At 44.2% G+C, this 15,203-nt stretch overlaps 1 protein-coding gene across 5 annotated transcripts in view; it reads left to right on the top strand.

Moving 5' to 3' along the window:
* Positions 1 to 2,395: 2,395 nt before the first annotated feature.
* The window catches only part of Scap (SREBF chaperone), a 68,101-nt gene continuing 55,293 nt past the window's right edge, over positions 2,396 to 15,203 (top strand). For 2 of the 5 annotated variants that reach the window (XM_087905223.1, XM_087905222.1), the window contains exon 1: positions 2,487 to 2,575. The gene's annotated coding sequence lies outside the window, so the exon portion shown is untranslated. Of the gene's footprint in view, positions 2,416 to 2,461; positions 2,576 to 2,867; positions 3,007 to 15,203 lie in introns of those variants that run through there. The other 3 variants (XM_048423625.3, XM_085688902.2, XM_048423624.3) reach the window with 3 other exon arrangements.

The following is a 15,203-nucleotide window of genomic DNA, read 5'->3' as shown; positions in this document are numbered from 1 at the left end:
GGACGGCATCAGATTTTATTACAGATGGTTGTTAGCCACCATGTGGTTGCTGGGAATTGAACTCAGGACCTCTGAAGTTGAAGTGCACTTACCCTCTGAGCCATCTCTCCAGCCCCTTGGCTCAGACTCTTAAATGCTAAGATTACAGGCATTCGCCACCAGCCCAGGTGTTTTAGTTTGCCTATCTGTTGCTATAATAAAGCACTAACCCAAATTAACTTGGGATGGAGGTTGGGGCTAGAGAGATGAGTCGGTGGTTAAAGTGCTTGTTGCTCTCACAGAGGACCGGGTCCTATTTCCAGCAACTACATGGTGGCTCACAACCATCTCTAACTTCAGTTCCCGGGGGAGCTGAAGCCCTCCTTTGGGCACCAGGCACACATGTGGTGCAAATACATACCAGCAGGCAAAACACTCATACACATCAAACAGTAAATAAATCTTTTAAAAAAATCAACTTGGGGGGCAAAGGATTTATTTGGCTTCCATTGCCATGCCATGGCCCAGCACCAAGGAGCAGTCGGGGCAAGCACACTAGGTAACTTTTTTCCAGCTCTGAGGTTTGAGCTCAAGGCCTCGACACCAGGCAAGTGCCCTACCACCGCGCTGCGTCTCCACCTTTTCTTGGTGGGGGAGTAGGAGGTGACAGTGTTCCACAGCCCCAGCCTGGCCTCAAACTGGTAGCCTTGGACTTCCATTCCTCCTGCCTGCACCTCCTGAGGGCTGTGATTATAGGCGTGAGCTGCCACACCCAGTTTGTTTGGTGCTGGGGAGCAAACCTAGGACTTTGTGTTTGCTAGGCAGGCAGTCTACCAACTGAGCTCCATCCCTACTGGAAACCTGCCTGCTTTATAGAATAACTTTCCTTACTCCATAGTCTAACCCTAATACAGGCTATAGTCCCAAAGACATTTGGGGCCAAAGACTTTTTTTTTCTTTTGAGACAGGGTTTTTCTGTAGCTTTGGCGCCTGTCCTGGAACTCACTCTGTAGACCAGGCTGGCCTTGAACTCACAGAGATCCGTCTGCCTCTGCCTCCCGAGTGCTGGGATTAAAGGCATGCACCACCACAGTCTGGCAAGACATTTGTTCTTGATACTGTTTATTGGCACAACAATAGACTAGAGAGGGAGGCCAATCCAACAACTGGAAAGAAAATCCATTTTGATGTGAAGGGCTAAGAGACCACAAAAACAAAACAAAACAAAACAACTTGCCAGGTGGTGGTGGCACATGTCTTTAATCTCAGCACCTGGGAAACAGAGGCAGGTGGATCTCTGTGAGTTTGAGGCCAGCCTGGTCTACAAAGAGAGTTCCAGGACGGCAGGGCTGTTCCACAGAAAAACCCTGTTTTGAAAAAACAAAAACAAAACAACAAAAACCTTTGAAGAAGGTCTAGGAGGATCATTGGGACTGTAGTGGCCGGAAGGGCCATCTCTGGCTTCTGTCTTGCATGGTGACTCTAATTGCGTTTTCTGTGGTGCTCTTGAGTGAGGAACAGCGACTGTTTTACCTAGGTAGGCCTTGGGGGCAAGAGTGAAGTGGGTGACAGAAGCATGTTTAGGGGAGCAAGACAGGGTGGTGGGTTCGTTTTCTGGCCTTTCACACCCAGAGAGCCAAGAGTTGGGCATTCGTAGTGTGGTCAAGATCTCTCTCCACGGGTGTACATGAGGACAAAGGGAAGCGTAGCAACCAGGGTTGGGACTATTGCTGGGTGCCTGGGACCTGCCCCACCCCCTCCTTTTGTGAGACACCTCTATTTCCAAGGTCAAATGAGAGAACAAGCTTAACTCAGCACTTGGCATAACTGTTTCGGTGATATTTATTACCTGTTACACATGCAAGTCAGCAGGTGGAAGAGATGAACACCCATATCCTTCCACTTAATAAACACTGACCACACGTCATTTTTACAAAAATGAAATCACAATCCAGTCTTGTTTTTGAGTCACCTTTCATTGTCAGTAAGTGCTCATTAAACATCCTTGATGTGGGAGGCTCCTGTACTCAGTTCACTAACTACATGCATTTGCTACCTAATTCAGTTGTTTCTAATTCCCTTTTTTTTTTTTTTTTTGATGATGCTGTGGATCAAAACCAGGGTCCCCAGGGTCCGAATCAATTGCTCTACCACTGAACCACACGCCCAGCCTCGCTTCTAATCCTTTATAAAGCATAGAACATGAGCCTCTCGTGCGTGTTCTTGGTAACTTTCCGGGAATGTGCGGTCAAAATTCCTAAGGGACACTTGCCACCCTTTTCCATTTCCAGGCACCGGGGAAGCTGCAGGTCTTCCTCCAGCGGTTGTGTGGTAGAGGACCGCCAGGGGGCGACCCCGAGCCGCAGGCAGAGCCAGATTGCGCATGCGCACGCCGCTGGGAGCACGTGTGGAGGGCGGCGGAGCGGGAGGGGAAAGGTAGGAGTTGAGAGGTGAAGGGGCGGGGAGCTGCGCGGGCGCCGGGCGGCCGGGAGGGAGAGGGCGGGCTCCAAACACCGGACCGTGGGCCAGGAGCGTGCAGGCCGCGCTCCGCCGCTCTGCCGCCGCCGCCCGGGAGCTGCCTCGCCGCCACAGGTACCTCAGCGCGCGGCTCCACGGCGCGGCAGGGCCCCGGCTGCGGCCTCGCGCCGCTCGTGCCCGGGAGTTCCGGGATGGGGGTGAGCCCGGGCAGGGACGCGCGGGCGTGGGCGCTGTCCAGCAGCCCGAGGGCGGCTCCGGAGACCGCAGGCTTGAGCGGGGACCGGACGGTTGTCGCGCGTCCCCTTCCCGACCGCGCCCCCGCCCGGGCCGAGCTGCCCGGGTCGCACTGGGCCTCAGGAACCTGCTTTGGGGTTGTCTGGGGTTTCCAGAGTGCGAGCTAGATAGCCCCTGTGACCCAGTCCTGCTTCTTTGCGAAGACCCGATAGCGAGGCAACGTGTAGAGTCTTCGCTGGGCGTGCTCGGTTTCTGGTTTTCTGTATTGCTTAAACCTAAACTTTGCTCTCTCGTGTTGCTGGTGTTTACTTCCAGGTGGGTTTGTTGCATCAGGGTTATAATGCGATAGCGTTAGCTGCAGGGAGCTCTGGGTCCACACTGCATCACAGAAAGTTGTGCAGATGGTGGCGATGAAGAGGGCAGTGAGCCCCCGGGTGGGTGGGGGGCGGTTCTGGCAGGAATCTTCGCTAGTTCTGCTCGTTTTTCTTCATCTCTTATGGTGACAGAGCTGATGATTAGACGCTCTCTGGTGATCTTGCAATAATTTTTGTGAAGTCGACATAGGAACAGTCTTTAATGATGTTGTCTTCGTGTGCGTTTGTAGAGATCGCTTGTGCGGTGTGCTGCCATGCCAGGGTGTTGTTTGCTACAGATTGAAGCTTTTAGTAGAGAGTCGGGATCAGGTGTGTCTAGTTAGTGCTGAATATATTTTAGGTGCATGCTGAGTGATGCTTAATTGAAGATTGTATCTTTTTAAGTTTGTATTGTTGTATTTCAGATCTAAAGCGCTCTTTATATATTTGCAGCGTTTCTGCCTGGCACGCAGTCTTTAGGAAACCACCAACAGCATAAACAAGTATAAATGTTATTTCAATCGTTGTTATTTCGTTGTTTGGGGATGTGGGACAAGGGCATTGTCTACCACTGAGCAACACCTGTGGCTCTTTATTTTGAGTCAGGTTTCCTTGCCCAGTCAGACCACAATGTTTCATCCTCCTGCCTCAGTTTCCTGAGTATGTGGGATAGCAGATGTGTGTGCCACTGCCCCTGCTCATTACTCTTTCTTTTATCATAAGTTGAAATGGAAGAACTGGATTTATTTGGAACTCGTTTGTTGTTGAATGCTCTCTCTTTTAATACTGTGGCAAAAGAAAAAAGGAAGAAAAAGTACCTCTCCAGAGGGTTCTATGTGCTGTAGAGCCACTGGCTTGGGAATCCCCACCACCAATTTAGATTACTGTCCTGAAGTGGGTCAAAAACTTTATCCTTAGTTTGTGGCTAGAACACAGAGCCATAAAGATCGTGATTTGCCTGACGTCGTATGTAAACTGCTTCACAGTCCAGTTGGGAAAGGAACTGTGACTGCTGCATATGTATTTAACGTGGGCGGTAAACTTTAGGGTGCCCACAGTTCAGGATCACTTCAGATGAATGTGTCTCAGGGAGCCTAGGAGGCTTAGGATTATGTGCTGTTTGCTCACGCTGCGTTATCCATTTGTTGGTTCTGACATGTCTGGTACATGTGGTTTCTGCTGTCTCTCCCACTGAACCAGTTTTCAGCTTGTACGTGTGGATCAGGCCTTCAAACCACGTCTCCAGACGGCCACATGAGCTCCTGCCCCTGTAACTTACTACCATCCTGAGTTTGCTCAAGAAACAAGATCAGGTGACTTTTGTCACCTAACGTGATACTTCTGGGTACTGTTGAGTTTTTTGAGTGCTTGTGCTGTTAGGCACTGTGCTTGGGGCTGCTGTGTTAGCTTCTCAAGTCCCATGTGAACGGATGGGATGATAGTGTTAGCTCTTTTCTGGGTGAATTTCAGGCAAGTTTTCTCTCTGGCCCTGGGTCACTAGCCAGTTAGGGGTTAAGCTTGTGTGCAAACGTAGTCGTGTTTTCCTGTTGCTGTACCCACTGACTTCGCAGTCTCCCTGTTTGTTAAGAAATGGGAGGTAGCAGGAGGTGGTGTGAGTGGCAGGGAGCAGCCCCTGTCGCAGAGTTGAATCTGGCTGGCAGGTGGCAGTAAGACGGGGCTCTGCTCTCGTTTCATCATCTTCTCCACTCGCTGTACTTTTCTCATTTTTAAAAAATGTTTTAATTTGTGGAAAATAATACATAACATAAAATTTACAATTTTAGTGATTAGTGTAGTAGTTGGGGATATTAAATATACTCACAGTACTGTATAGCTGTACTTACTATCTATTTCCAGAATTTTTAAATAATTCTACACAGAAACTGTCCCCACTAAACAGTCCCTTCATTTCCCTGTCTTCCAGTCCTGGCAAACTGTGTTCCACTTTCTGTGAGCTTGCTTATGATAATTTCTGTCGTCTGAAAGGAAGTGTAAAGTATACATTTAGATTTTTATTTTATATATATGAGTGTTTTAGTTGTGTGTATGTATGTGTACCATATTTATGCCTGGTGTCTACAGAGGTCCCTGGAACTGGAGTTAGGGATGGTTGGGAACAGCTGTGTGGGTGCTGGAAACCAAACCCTGACCCTCTGGGAACAAGGTCTTTAACTGCTGGCCAGCTCTCCAGCCTCATGTATCTCTTCTGGCTGCTTCCTTTCACCTTGTTTTCAGGGTTCATCCAAGTATTGCTTATTATGTCTCATTCCCTTTTCAGATTGAATTATATTGCTTTGTATGTATATTCACAGTTTATTTTTCAAGACAGGGTTTCTCTGCTTAGCCTGGGCTGTCCTGGAACTCACAGACCAGCCTGGATTTCAACCTGCCTGTTTCCCCAAGTGCTGGGATTAAAAGAAATGCTATAGATCCACATTTTAAAAGAAATCTGCTCATCTTTTAATGAACATTGGAGCTCTTTCTACCTTTTGGTTATTGGGAATGATGATGTTAGGGACATGGTGCACAATTGATCATCATCAGAAGACTGAGAATATAGAGTAATACCAGTATACGGATATATCTTTGAATTCTTGCTTTTAGTTCCTTGTATCTTTTCTGCATGCCCATTTGGATATACAGTTGTCCCTCAGGATCTATAGAAGATTGAGTTCAGGATCCCTTTAGGCACTAAAATCTGTAGGTTTTGACGGTTTTTCTATAAAATAGCATAAAATTCATATATGACCTGCCCAAGTCCTTTCGTATACTTTAAATGATCTGTAGGCCATTTGTGTCACTTATCATAAATGATATTTAAGCTCTTTGCACATTTTTAGATTTATTTATTTTTATGTATATGGGTGTTTTGCCTGTACGTTTGTCTGTGCACCACATACATGCAGTGCCCAAGGAGCAGAGGTGTGTCAGAACCTTTGGAGCTGGATGTGAGTTGCCATGTGAGTTATTGGAGACAAACTGTGGTTTTTGGAAGAGTAGTCAGTGCTCTTAACTGCTGAGCCATGTCTCCACCATCTAGATATATTATTTTTAATTACATGTAGATGTTTGTGTCTGTGTGTGGGTATGTTCTCATGAGTGCAGAGGCTCAAGGAATCTAAAAGCTGGAGTTGGAGTCAAGGTGTTTGTGAAGTGTCTGATGTGAGTCCTGGGGACTCAGCTCAGGTCCTCGGCAATAGCAGTGCACACTTGTAACAACTGGAGAGCTCTCCTGCCCACTTTGTGTGTTTTTAAATTGTGCTGAGTTTTCTTGTTGGGTTATAAAACTTAATATACTCTAGATGTTAATTCTTTGTCAGATAAATGATTTGCCGATACTTTCTCCCATTTTCTGGATGTTCTGTGTTCTTATAGAGCACCTGAGTTTGGTTACAGTACCCACCTAGTGGCTCATAACTGCCTGTAACTCCAGCTCCAGGGGATCCAGTGCCCTCTTCTAGATTTCACAGGTACTGAATTCGTGTGTACCCTCCCCTATATATTGATAATTGAATAAAGAAACAACATTTTGTTTTGATTTTTGATACAAGTTGGGTTTTTGTGTGTGTGTGTGTGTGTGTGTGTGTGTGTGTCCCTGGCTGTTCTTGAACTCATTCTGTATGCCAGACTTACCTTGAATTCAGGGATCTGCCTCTCTTTACCTCCTGAGAGCTGAAATTAAAGGCCTGTACCACCATACCAAAGAAGAAAAAATCTTTAAAAAAAAGAAAGAAAAAGAAACAGGTGCTAAATGAGGGCGCAGAAAATAAAAATATTTGCCCCATGAATCCGGTAACCTGAGTTTGACCCCGAAATCCTCCTAAAAGTAAAGTGAGATAACTGACTCCACAGCTGTTCTCTGACCTCCGCATGGGCACTGTTGTCTGCACACACCCAGTGTACAGCTTGTACATCTTCAATAATAGTACACTAAAATAAAGTACACTGGGCGGTGGTGACACACTGGGGGGGGGGAGGCAGAGGCAGATAGATCTCTGTGAGTCTGAGGCCAGCCTGGTCTACAAATCCAGTTCCAGGACAGCCAGAGCTGTTACACAGAGAAACCCTATCTTGAAAAAACAAACAAAACAAAGCAAAAAAATTAAAGACGAGAATATACCTGATATTGACCTGGTTGTCCACACAGACTTGTACCTATGTACTCATGTGCAACACCTCAATACACATGCACATATTCATATATTATATACACACATATGCAAGGAAATATGATTGTATTTTACAGTTATGTGAAATAGAACTAATTTATTTTTGCCTTTTGACTTGATAACTAAGGAGAAGGGTGGGTGAGGAGGGGGAGAATTTTCCCATTGTTTTGGTTGGTACCTTCAGTGTGATATAACATAAAAGTGGCAAAAATGGACATCCTTGTTTAGATTTTGGGAAAAGGTTCAAGTCTTTGTTTCATTCACCTGCTGAGTATGACTTTTTTTTTGAGACGGGGTCTCACTATGTGTGTCCTGGAACTCCCTGTGTAGACCAGACTGATCTTGAACTCAGAAATCTGCCTGCCTCTGCTTCCTGAGTGCTGGGATTAAAGATGTGTGTCACCAGGCTGGGCAGCTGTGCATTTTTCATATATAGCTTTTATGTGTGTGTTAAGGACGTTTCCTTCTGTTTCTAGTTAGTTTTTAATCAAGAGAGTATTGATTTTGACCTTTTTTTTTTCCCTCTCTCAAGGCAGGGTTTCTCTGTGTAACAGCCCTGGCTATCCTGGAACTGGATTTGTAGACCAGTCTGGCCTCGGACTCACAGAAATCAGCCTGCCTCTCTCTCCTGAGTGCTAGGGTTAAAGACATGAGCCATCATCGCCAGGTTTGACACATTTTTTTAATACTAGTTGAGATGATCATCATGATTTTTATTTGTTTGTCCTTTGGTGACTTCATACATGCATACAATGAATTTAGATCTTGTCTGTCCTATTTCCCTCCAACTTCACCTAGACTTCTTCCCACATCATCTTCCCAACTTCATGTTCTCCTCTCTTTATGTAACTAAGTCAGGTTAACTATGCCGCAGTGCTCGCTCGTGCATAGGCCCGACCTCTGGAGCATGGTTCACATCCCCAATGAAAACTAGTCCTCTTACCCGAGCAGCCATCAACCGTCAGTAGCGTCCCAGCTAGTGGTGGGGCCTATGGCGCCCTTCCCGGTTGATGATGGAGTGTTGACTGGCTTGATCTCATACAGGTCTTACACAGTCTGCCACAGCTGAGTTCATGAGTACGGTGGTCATGCCATGTCCAAAAGACCCTGTTTACCAGTCTTCCTCAACCTCTGGCTCTTAGAACCTTTCCAGTCGTTCTTCCTTGACGTTCTCTGGATACTGGGCTGCAGTGTTGTTGAGATGCCCCATTTAGGATATAGCACTTCACAATCACTTATTATTTGTACTTAATTAATTTTTTTTTGAGGCAGGGTTTCACTGTGTAGCCCTGACTGACCTGAAACTCTCTCTTTAGACTAGTCAGCACTACCCATAATTTTTTCCTTAATCTTATTTTTTGTTATTTTGAGACAGAGTCACATAGAGTCCAGGATAGTCTTGAGATTGCTGTACAATAGAGGGTGACCTCGGACTTATTATGATCTTCCTGCCTTTATATCCCAAGCACTGACATCACAGGTGCTTGTTAATACATGGGATTTTATGTGATGATGGTGGGTTTTGAATTCAGGGTTTCATACATACTAGGCAGGCACTCTGCTGAGTTATATCCCCAACTCTCTTCTGTTAATGTGGTATGTTATATTAATTATATTCTGTTTGTTGAACCAACCTTATATTCTGGAAATAAATCCTAGTTGGGTATCAGAAACAAATATTTTTTTACTTTTGTTTTTCAAGACAGGGTTTCTCTGTATACCCTTGCCTGTCTTGGAACTTACTATGCAGACCAGGCTGGCCTCAAACTCAGAGATCTCCCTGTTTCTGCCTCTCAAGTGCTGGGATTAAAGGTGTGTACCAGCACCACCTGGCTGAGACAAATTTTTATTTTTATTATGTGTTTGATTTATGTGTAAGCGTGGGCTTGTGTGTGGTATATGTATGTGTTCTTGTGAGTGTGGCGGCCTTAGGTTGATGTCAGGTATCTTCCTCTCTCATTCTTAACTTCTTACTATTTTTTAAAGATTTATTTATTGGACTGGATAAATAGATCAGTGGTTAAGATCACTTGTTCTTGCAGAGGACCCAGGTTCAATTCCCTGTACTCAAATGGTGACTCACAACCATTTAACTCCAGTTCCAGGGGATCCACTAGGGTTTTCTGATTTCTGAGGGTGTCAGGCATGCTTATGATGGATGCACAGACATACATTCAAACAAAATACTCATAAACATAAAATAAATCTAATTTTAAAAACTCCAAAGATTTATTTATTATTTTGTGTGTTTGTACCTGAGTGTATGTATTTCTGTAGTCCCATTGATATTACTTAAAAACAAATTCACCAGGTGATAGTGGCACACATTTTTTTTTCCTTTTTTTTAAAGACAGGTTTCTCTGTAGCTTTGGAGGCTTGTCCTGGAACTCACTCTGTAGACCAGGCTGGCTGGTTTCTAACTCACAGAGATCTGCCTGTCTGCCTCCCAAATGCTGGGATTAAAGAGATGTGCCACCATCGCCCAGTGTGGCACACGTCTTTAATCCCAGCATTTGGTCGGCAAAGGCAGGCAGATCTCCACATTCGAGACCAGTCTGGTCTACAGAGTTTCAGGACAGTCAGGACTACTCAGATAAACTGTGTCTTGAAAAAAAAAAAGATTAAAAACAAAAAGTAAATTCACAGACTGGAGAGATATCAGTGAAGAGTGCTTATTGAATGCTTATTGCATTGGACTGGTGATAGCACATTCCTCTAATCCCAGCACTCGGGAGACAGAGACAGGCAGATCCCTGTGATTTCGAGGCCAGTCTGGTCTACAGAACTAGTTCCAGGACAGTGAGGGTTGTTACACAGAGAAACCCTGTTTCAAAAAAGCAAAAAACAAATAAACAAAAAAATAAAACAGAAAAAAAATAAGAGTTCTTATTCCTCTATCATGAGAACTAGAATTTGAAATTCAACTCTACATTGCAGGACCTTACAAACTTCTGTAACTGCAACTTCAAGGGATTCAATGTCCTCTTCTGGCCTCTGCAGGCACCCCACACACACACATGACACCCTCACATAGACACCCTGAGACACCAACATACACATAAGCAATAAAAGTGAATCTTAAAGAAGAGTCACAAGCCAGGTGATGTTTCTGTGCTGGGGGAATGGTGACTAGAAAGTAACAAATTATAGCCGCGTTTGCATTTTGGGGTGTGTCTTCATAGTTAGCCCACTAGCACACCACTCTGCTCCTAGTGTATAGGAGGAGGAGTGGAGATAAAGCTCAGCAGTTAAGATGGCCACTGACTGTAGTTCCAGCCTGGGAAGACCAAGACAAGGCCAGGAAGAATGGCCAGGTTGGGTTTGACTAAGGGACCCTGACTCAATGAAGTAGAAAATTGATTATAGTTAGCAACTACAGGCTTCCACATGCACAACCATTCACACGTGTAATACATACAAGAGCAAGTATACACACATGAATACTACACACATGAAAAATGAAAAAGGAAATACTGAAGGTGTAGGATGGAAACATGGGGGCAGATGGGCAAGAAAGAGTAGCAGGGATGGAGAGTCGGCTCTGGCAGATGTTAATGGAAGGAGCCACTGCACTCTGCAGCTGTTGTGTTGAGAGCTTTGAGGGCTCCCAAGCTCTGGTCCCTAGAAAAAGGACCCCAGGTGAACCTCTTCTTTGGGGCCTTCTGTGTCATTCTTCACTCAGACAGCTCTTTGTATTTGTTGTGGTCAGAGCGGAACTGTCTTCCAGATAGCATTTATAGTAGGGAGTCTTGAAGTGCTAATGACAGAGCAAAGATTCTCTCCTAGATATTTTTGGTTGGGTTATATACATTGTCTAGAGTCTTCATCAGAACACAGTACCAGTAGGACATCAGGCAAGAGTGTGTCCTGATTGTCACACTAGCTAGCTAATGTGACCTGGTTGTGCTGGTACATGGCTACCAGTAGGAGTGCAGGTCCTGGCCTTGCTTCTGCCAGCACCTGCTGAGGCTGAGAACAGCTTCCTGGGCCAAGGGTTTTATCTATCGTAATTGAGGCCCCTAAGGGCTGGGCTTGGTGATTTTTCTAACTTTAAAAATAGATTCTTTGAGCCACGTTGGTGGCACAAGTCTTTAATGCTAGCGTTCAGGCAGGCAGATCTTTGTGAGTTCAAGGTCAGTGCTAGTTCCAGGACAGCCAAGACTGTTCTGCAGAGAAACCCTGTCTCGAAAAACAAAGACACAAACAAACAAACAAGCAAAAACAAAACCCAAACAAAATAGATTCTTTGGGAGCTGGAGAGATGGTTGAGTGCTTAAGATGCTTTGCTGCTCTTGTAGAGGACCTGGGTTCGGTTCTCAACGTCCAAATCAGACATTTTACAACTACCCTCAACTCCTTTTCAGGGCATTGGACACCCTGCCTCCTCCTTTGCTCCCTGGGCACTGAGTGCATGTGTTCATATACATATGCAGATACACATATACATTTAAGTAAACATCTTAAAAATGAAATTAGCAGTGATGAATCAGTTTAGTCATTTTACTAGTAAGTCATGACTCGGTCACAAATGTGTAAAAATAGACTCTTTATTTGTTGATACTTGATTGTGAAGGTCATGTATATGGCTATGACAACCATCACAATGATACAGTTAGTTCTTCCTTAATGGAGGGGTTGCTGTGCCATCCCATCAATGACTCTAGAATGTGTCAGACATCATCATCTTTAGTGCTTGTGCTTCGGGTCTCTGAAATCCACTTTCATTCATTAACTGAAATAAAAGGAAATTCCTTTCTATTTTTAATACAGTTAGCTTGGTCTGCTGAAAATTCCTTTAGCATTTGACTAATTTTGATGCTTAGAGAAGCTAAGTTTTCTGCCCTTAGCATTACTACTTTGCAAAACAGCTTAAACAAAAAGACCACTTTTTCCCATTATGCTGAATTGTTTGCACTGGTGGACTAGTTTAACTCAGTGGACCCAGCTGTAGTGTCTTTCCACCCTGGTCCATGTAAGGCACCAGGTGCACGCAGGGAACACGAGGTAATTCAGCCATGCCCTCCTTCCTCGAGGGATTACAGTCAGTAAATGGTGCTGAGGCTTTCCAGATGAACACAGAGCTGTTCATCTCTGAACACAGTCACAGAAGCCGGAAGGAGGCTGCTGCCTCTACAGGAAAGCTTCCTTCATTGTTTTTGAATTTTAACTTTGTTTTTTTTTTAAGATTTATTTATTTTTATGTGCTTTGGTATTTGCCTGCATGCATGACTGTGAGGGTGTCAGATCTTGTAGAACTAGAGTTACAGTTGTGAGCTGCCATGTGGGTGCTAGGAATTGAACCTTGGTCCTCTGGAAGAGCAGACATTACTCTTAACTGCTGAGCTATCTCTCCAGCCTTGAATTTTAGCTTTTAAAATGCAGAAATTTATTTACAGGGCACAAAATTCTAAAGTTGTAACAGTACACACAGGAAAGTGTCCTTACTACCCTGCTCTTGTTACAGATCTTCTCCCTAGTGACAGAATGGCCTTCTCGAGTGTCTGTTCGCAGGGATTATATGCTATCCTGTCAAATACAGAGAACTCTTTTTTTTCTTCAGTTTCAGTATGTATTCCTGGCTGGCCTGGAATTCACTGTGTAGACCAGGCTGTCCTCAGACTCACAGAGATCACCTTCCTTTGCGTTTCAAGCGCTGGAATTACAGGTGTGCACCACCGTGGCCTGGCTTCTATCTTAAAGGTGTGTTCTGGGGATCAAACTCAGGTTATCAGGCATGTGCAGCAAGTGGCTTTATCCACTGAACCATCTTGCTGGCCTTGCTGGCCTTGTCTTGTAATCTTATCCTTAAATTTATATTTAAAATTAACTTAGGTATTTTATATATTTTTACCATTATGTCTGTTTTGCACTCAGGATTTATTTTAGTGTGGAATATAGTTTGAACTTAATTTTTTCCCAGATGTGTAATTATTTGTACAATACCTGTTGTTGAACAAGTCATTTTTCTCTCAATTGTTTAAAATTTCTTATGTTTTTTTTTTTTAACATTTGGAGGCTTTCCTTTTTTTTTTAAATTTATTTTCTGTGCATTGGTATTTTGTCTCCATTCATGGTTTTGTGAGGGTGTTTTGTATCTCCTGAAACTGTAGTTACAGACAGTTGTGAGCTGCCATGTGGGTGCTGGGAATTGAACCCTGGTCCTCTGGAAGAGCAGTCTCTTAACCACTGAGCCATCTCTCTTGCCCTTTTTATCATGTTCTATATGTGGTATACTTTGCCATATGTGGGTTTGTTGATGGAGTTCTTGTTCTGTTACAGTAAGCTGAGTATTCATGCATTAGTACCACTTTTAGCTACTTTATAATTTGTTGTGGTGTTTGGTAAATGTAGCTGTGCATACCCACATGCAGACAAAACACTCACATAAAATTGAGTGAATCTTAAAAAATGTTTTAAAAAAATACGTCCTGTATGATTTTTCTTGTTTGTTTTTTGAGACATGGTTTCCCTCTGTAGCTCTGGCTGGCCTGGAACTCACTCTGTTTACCAGACTGGCCTTGAACTCAAAGATGAACCTTTCTCTGGCTCCTGTGGGTGTGCACCACCACTGCCAGGCTAAGTCCTATATGTTTTTATTGAGTCTGTGCTGTATTTTTAGACTAATGTACGAAGAATGATTTTCAGATAGTATTTCACTATGCAGTGCTGGCTGGCCAGGAACTCAGCGTAGACTAGGCTGGCGTCCATCCAGCTCATCAGTTCGCTGAACTGGGAGTCAAGGTGTGTACCACCACACCCAGTATGTGATGTTCTTGTGATACCCATCCTTACTGAGAACAGGTGATGACTTTTCTCTTTGTTCAAGTTATTTGTGTTCCTTGGATTTTGAAAGATCTTTAAGTATTTCTCAGATCTTTTTTGTTTTGCTGTATTAGTATTTTGAATTATTTACATTTTCTGCTTATTCATGATAGGCGTGAGGGCATTGTTATCTTTTGAAACTTTTCCGATTTTTCTTGTGTGTGTGCACTCACATGTGCTACTATTACTGTGTGCGGGACAGAGGACCATTTATCTCTTTCTGCCCGGTGAGTCCTGGACACACCAGCTCAGGTCATGGGGCTGGTGGCAAGCCCCGTTACCCTGGCATGAATTTCGTACATGTCTGTAGGAATACATCACTGATTTATGTGGTTCTTTTAGTAACGGTAAAAGATTTTCATGGCTTTTCTAAAGAGATATAATAGTATCTGCAAAAGTTAATTTCATCTTTCCTTTTCAGTTACATAACTAGGTGTGGGTTAATTTTGTTTGTCAATTTGATTGGAATGAGATGGGCACCTAGATTAGTGAAACACCTGTTTGTGTCTGTGAGCCTTATCTTGAGAGAGGTTTAATTTGGGGCCACCCTGTTTATGCAGCTCCATTGAATAGACAGGGCCCAAACTGAATAAAAGGAGGCAAAGGAGAAAGCCTGCTACTGCAGACATTTTCTGTCTCTCTCTCTCTGCTTCCTGGTCACCGTGATGAAGCTACATTGTCCCACCATTTCTTCTCTGCCATACCAGACTGAAGCCTCCAAACCTGAGCCAAAATAAATCATTCTTTTAAGTTATTCATGTTAGTATTTTATCACAGCAACAATGTCTAATGGGGAAAATTGGTCGCGGAGAAATGAGGTTGTTGCTGTGACTACCATACCTTCTGGTTTTGAAGCCTTGGGAACTGGTATACAGGAACTGTACAGAGTTTGGAGAGCTGGGAATGGTGGTGCTTATCTTTGGTCCTAGAGGCAGGCAGATCTCTGAGTTTGAGACCAGCCTGGTCTACATAGTGAGTCGTAGGACAACCAGGGCTATGTAGAGACTTCTCAAAAACAAAATAGTTCAGAGCTGTGGGCTAGGGAAGCCCTTCAGTGCTGTCTACAGAATTAGGTGATTCAGGTAGAAGCGCAGACGAGGATGCTGATAAGATGTGGGTGGTAAAGACTGTGCTTGAGAGGCTTTGGGTGGGAACAGGAAAATTGTCT

The sequence above is a fragment of the Myodes glareolus genome, chromosome 4, assembly GCF_982192425.1.
Source record: "Myodes glareolus chromosome 4, mMyoGla1.1, whole genome shotgun sequence".
NCBI classification, from domain to species: Eukaryota; Metazoa; Chordata; class Mammalia; order Rodentia; family Cricetidae; genus Myodes; species Myodes glareolus.
This window is presented reverse-complemented; position numbering and strand designations above follow the sequence as displayed.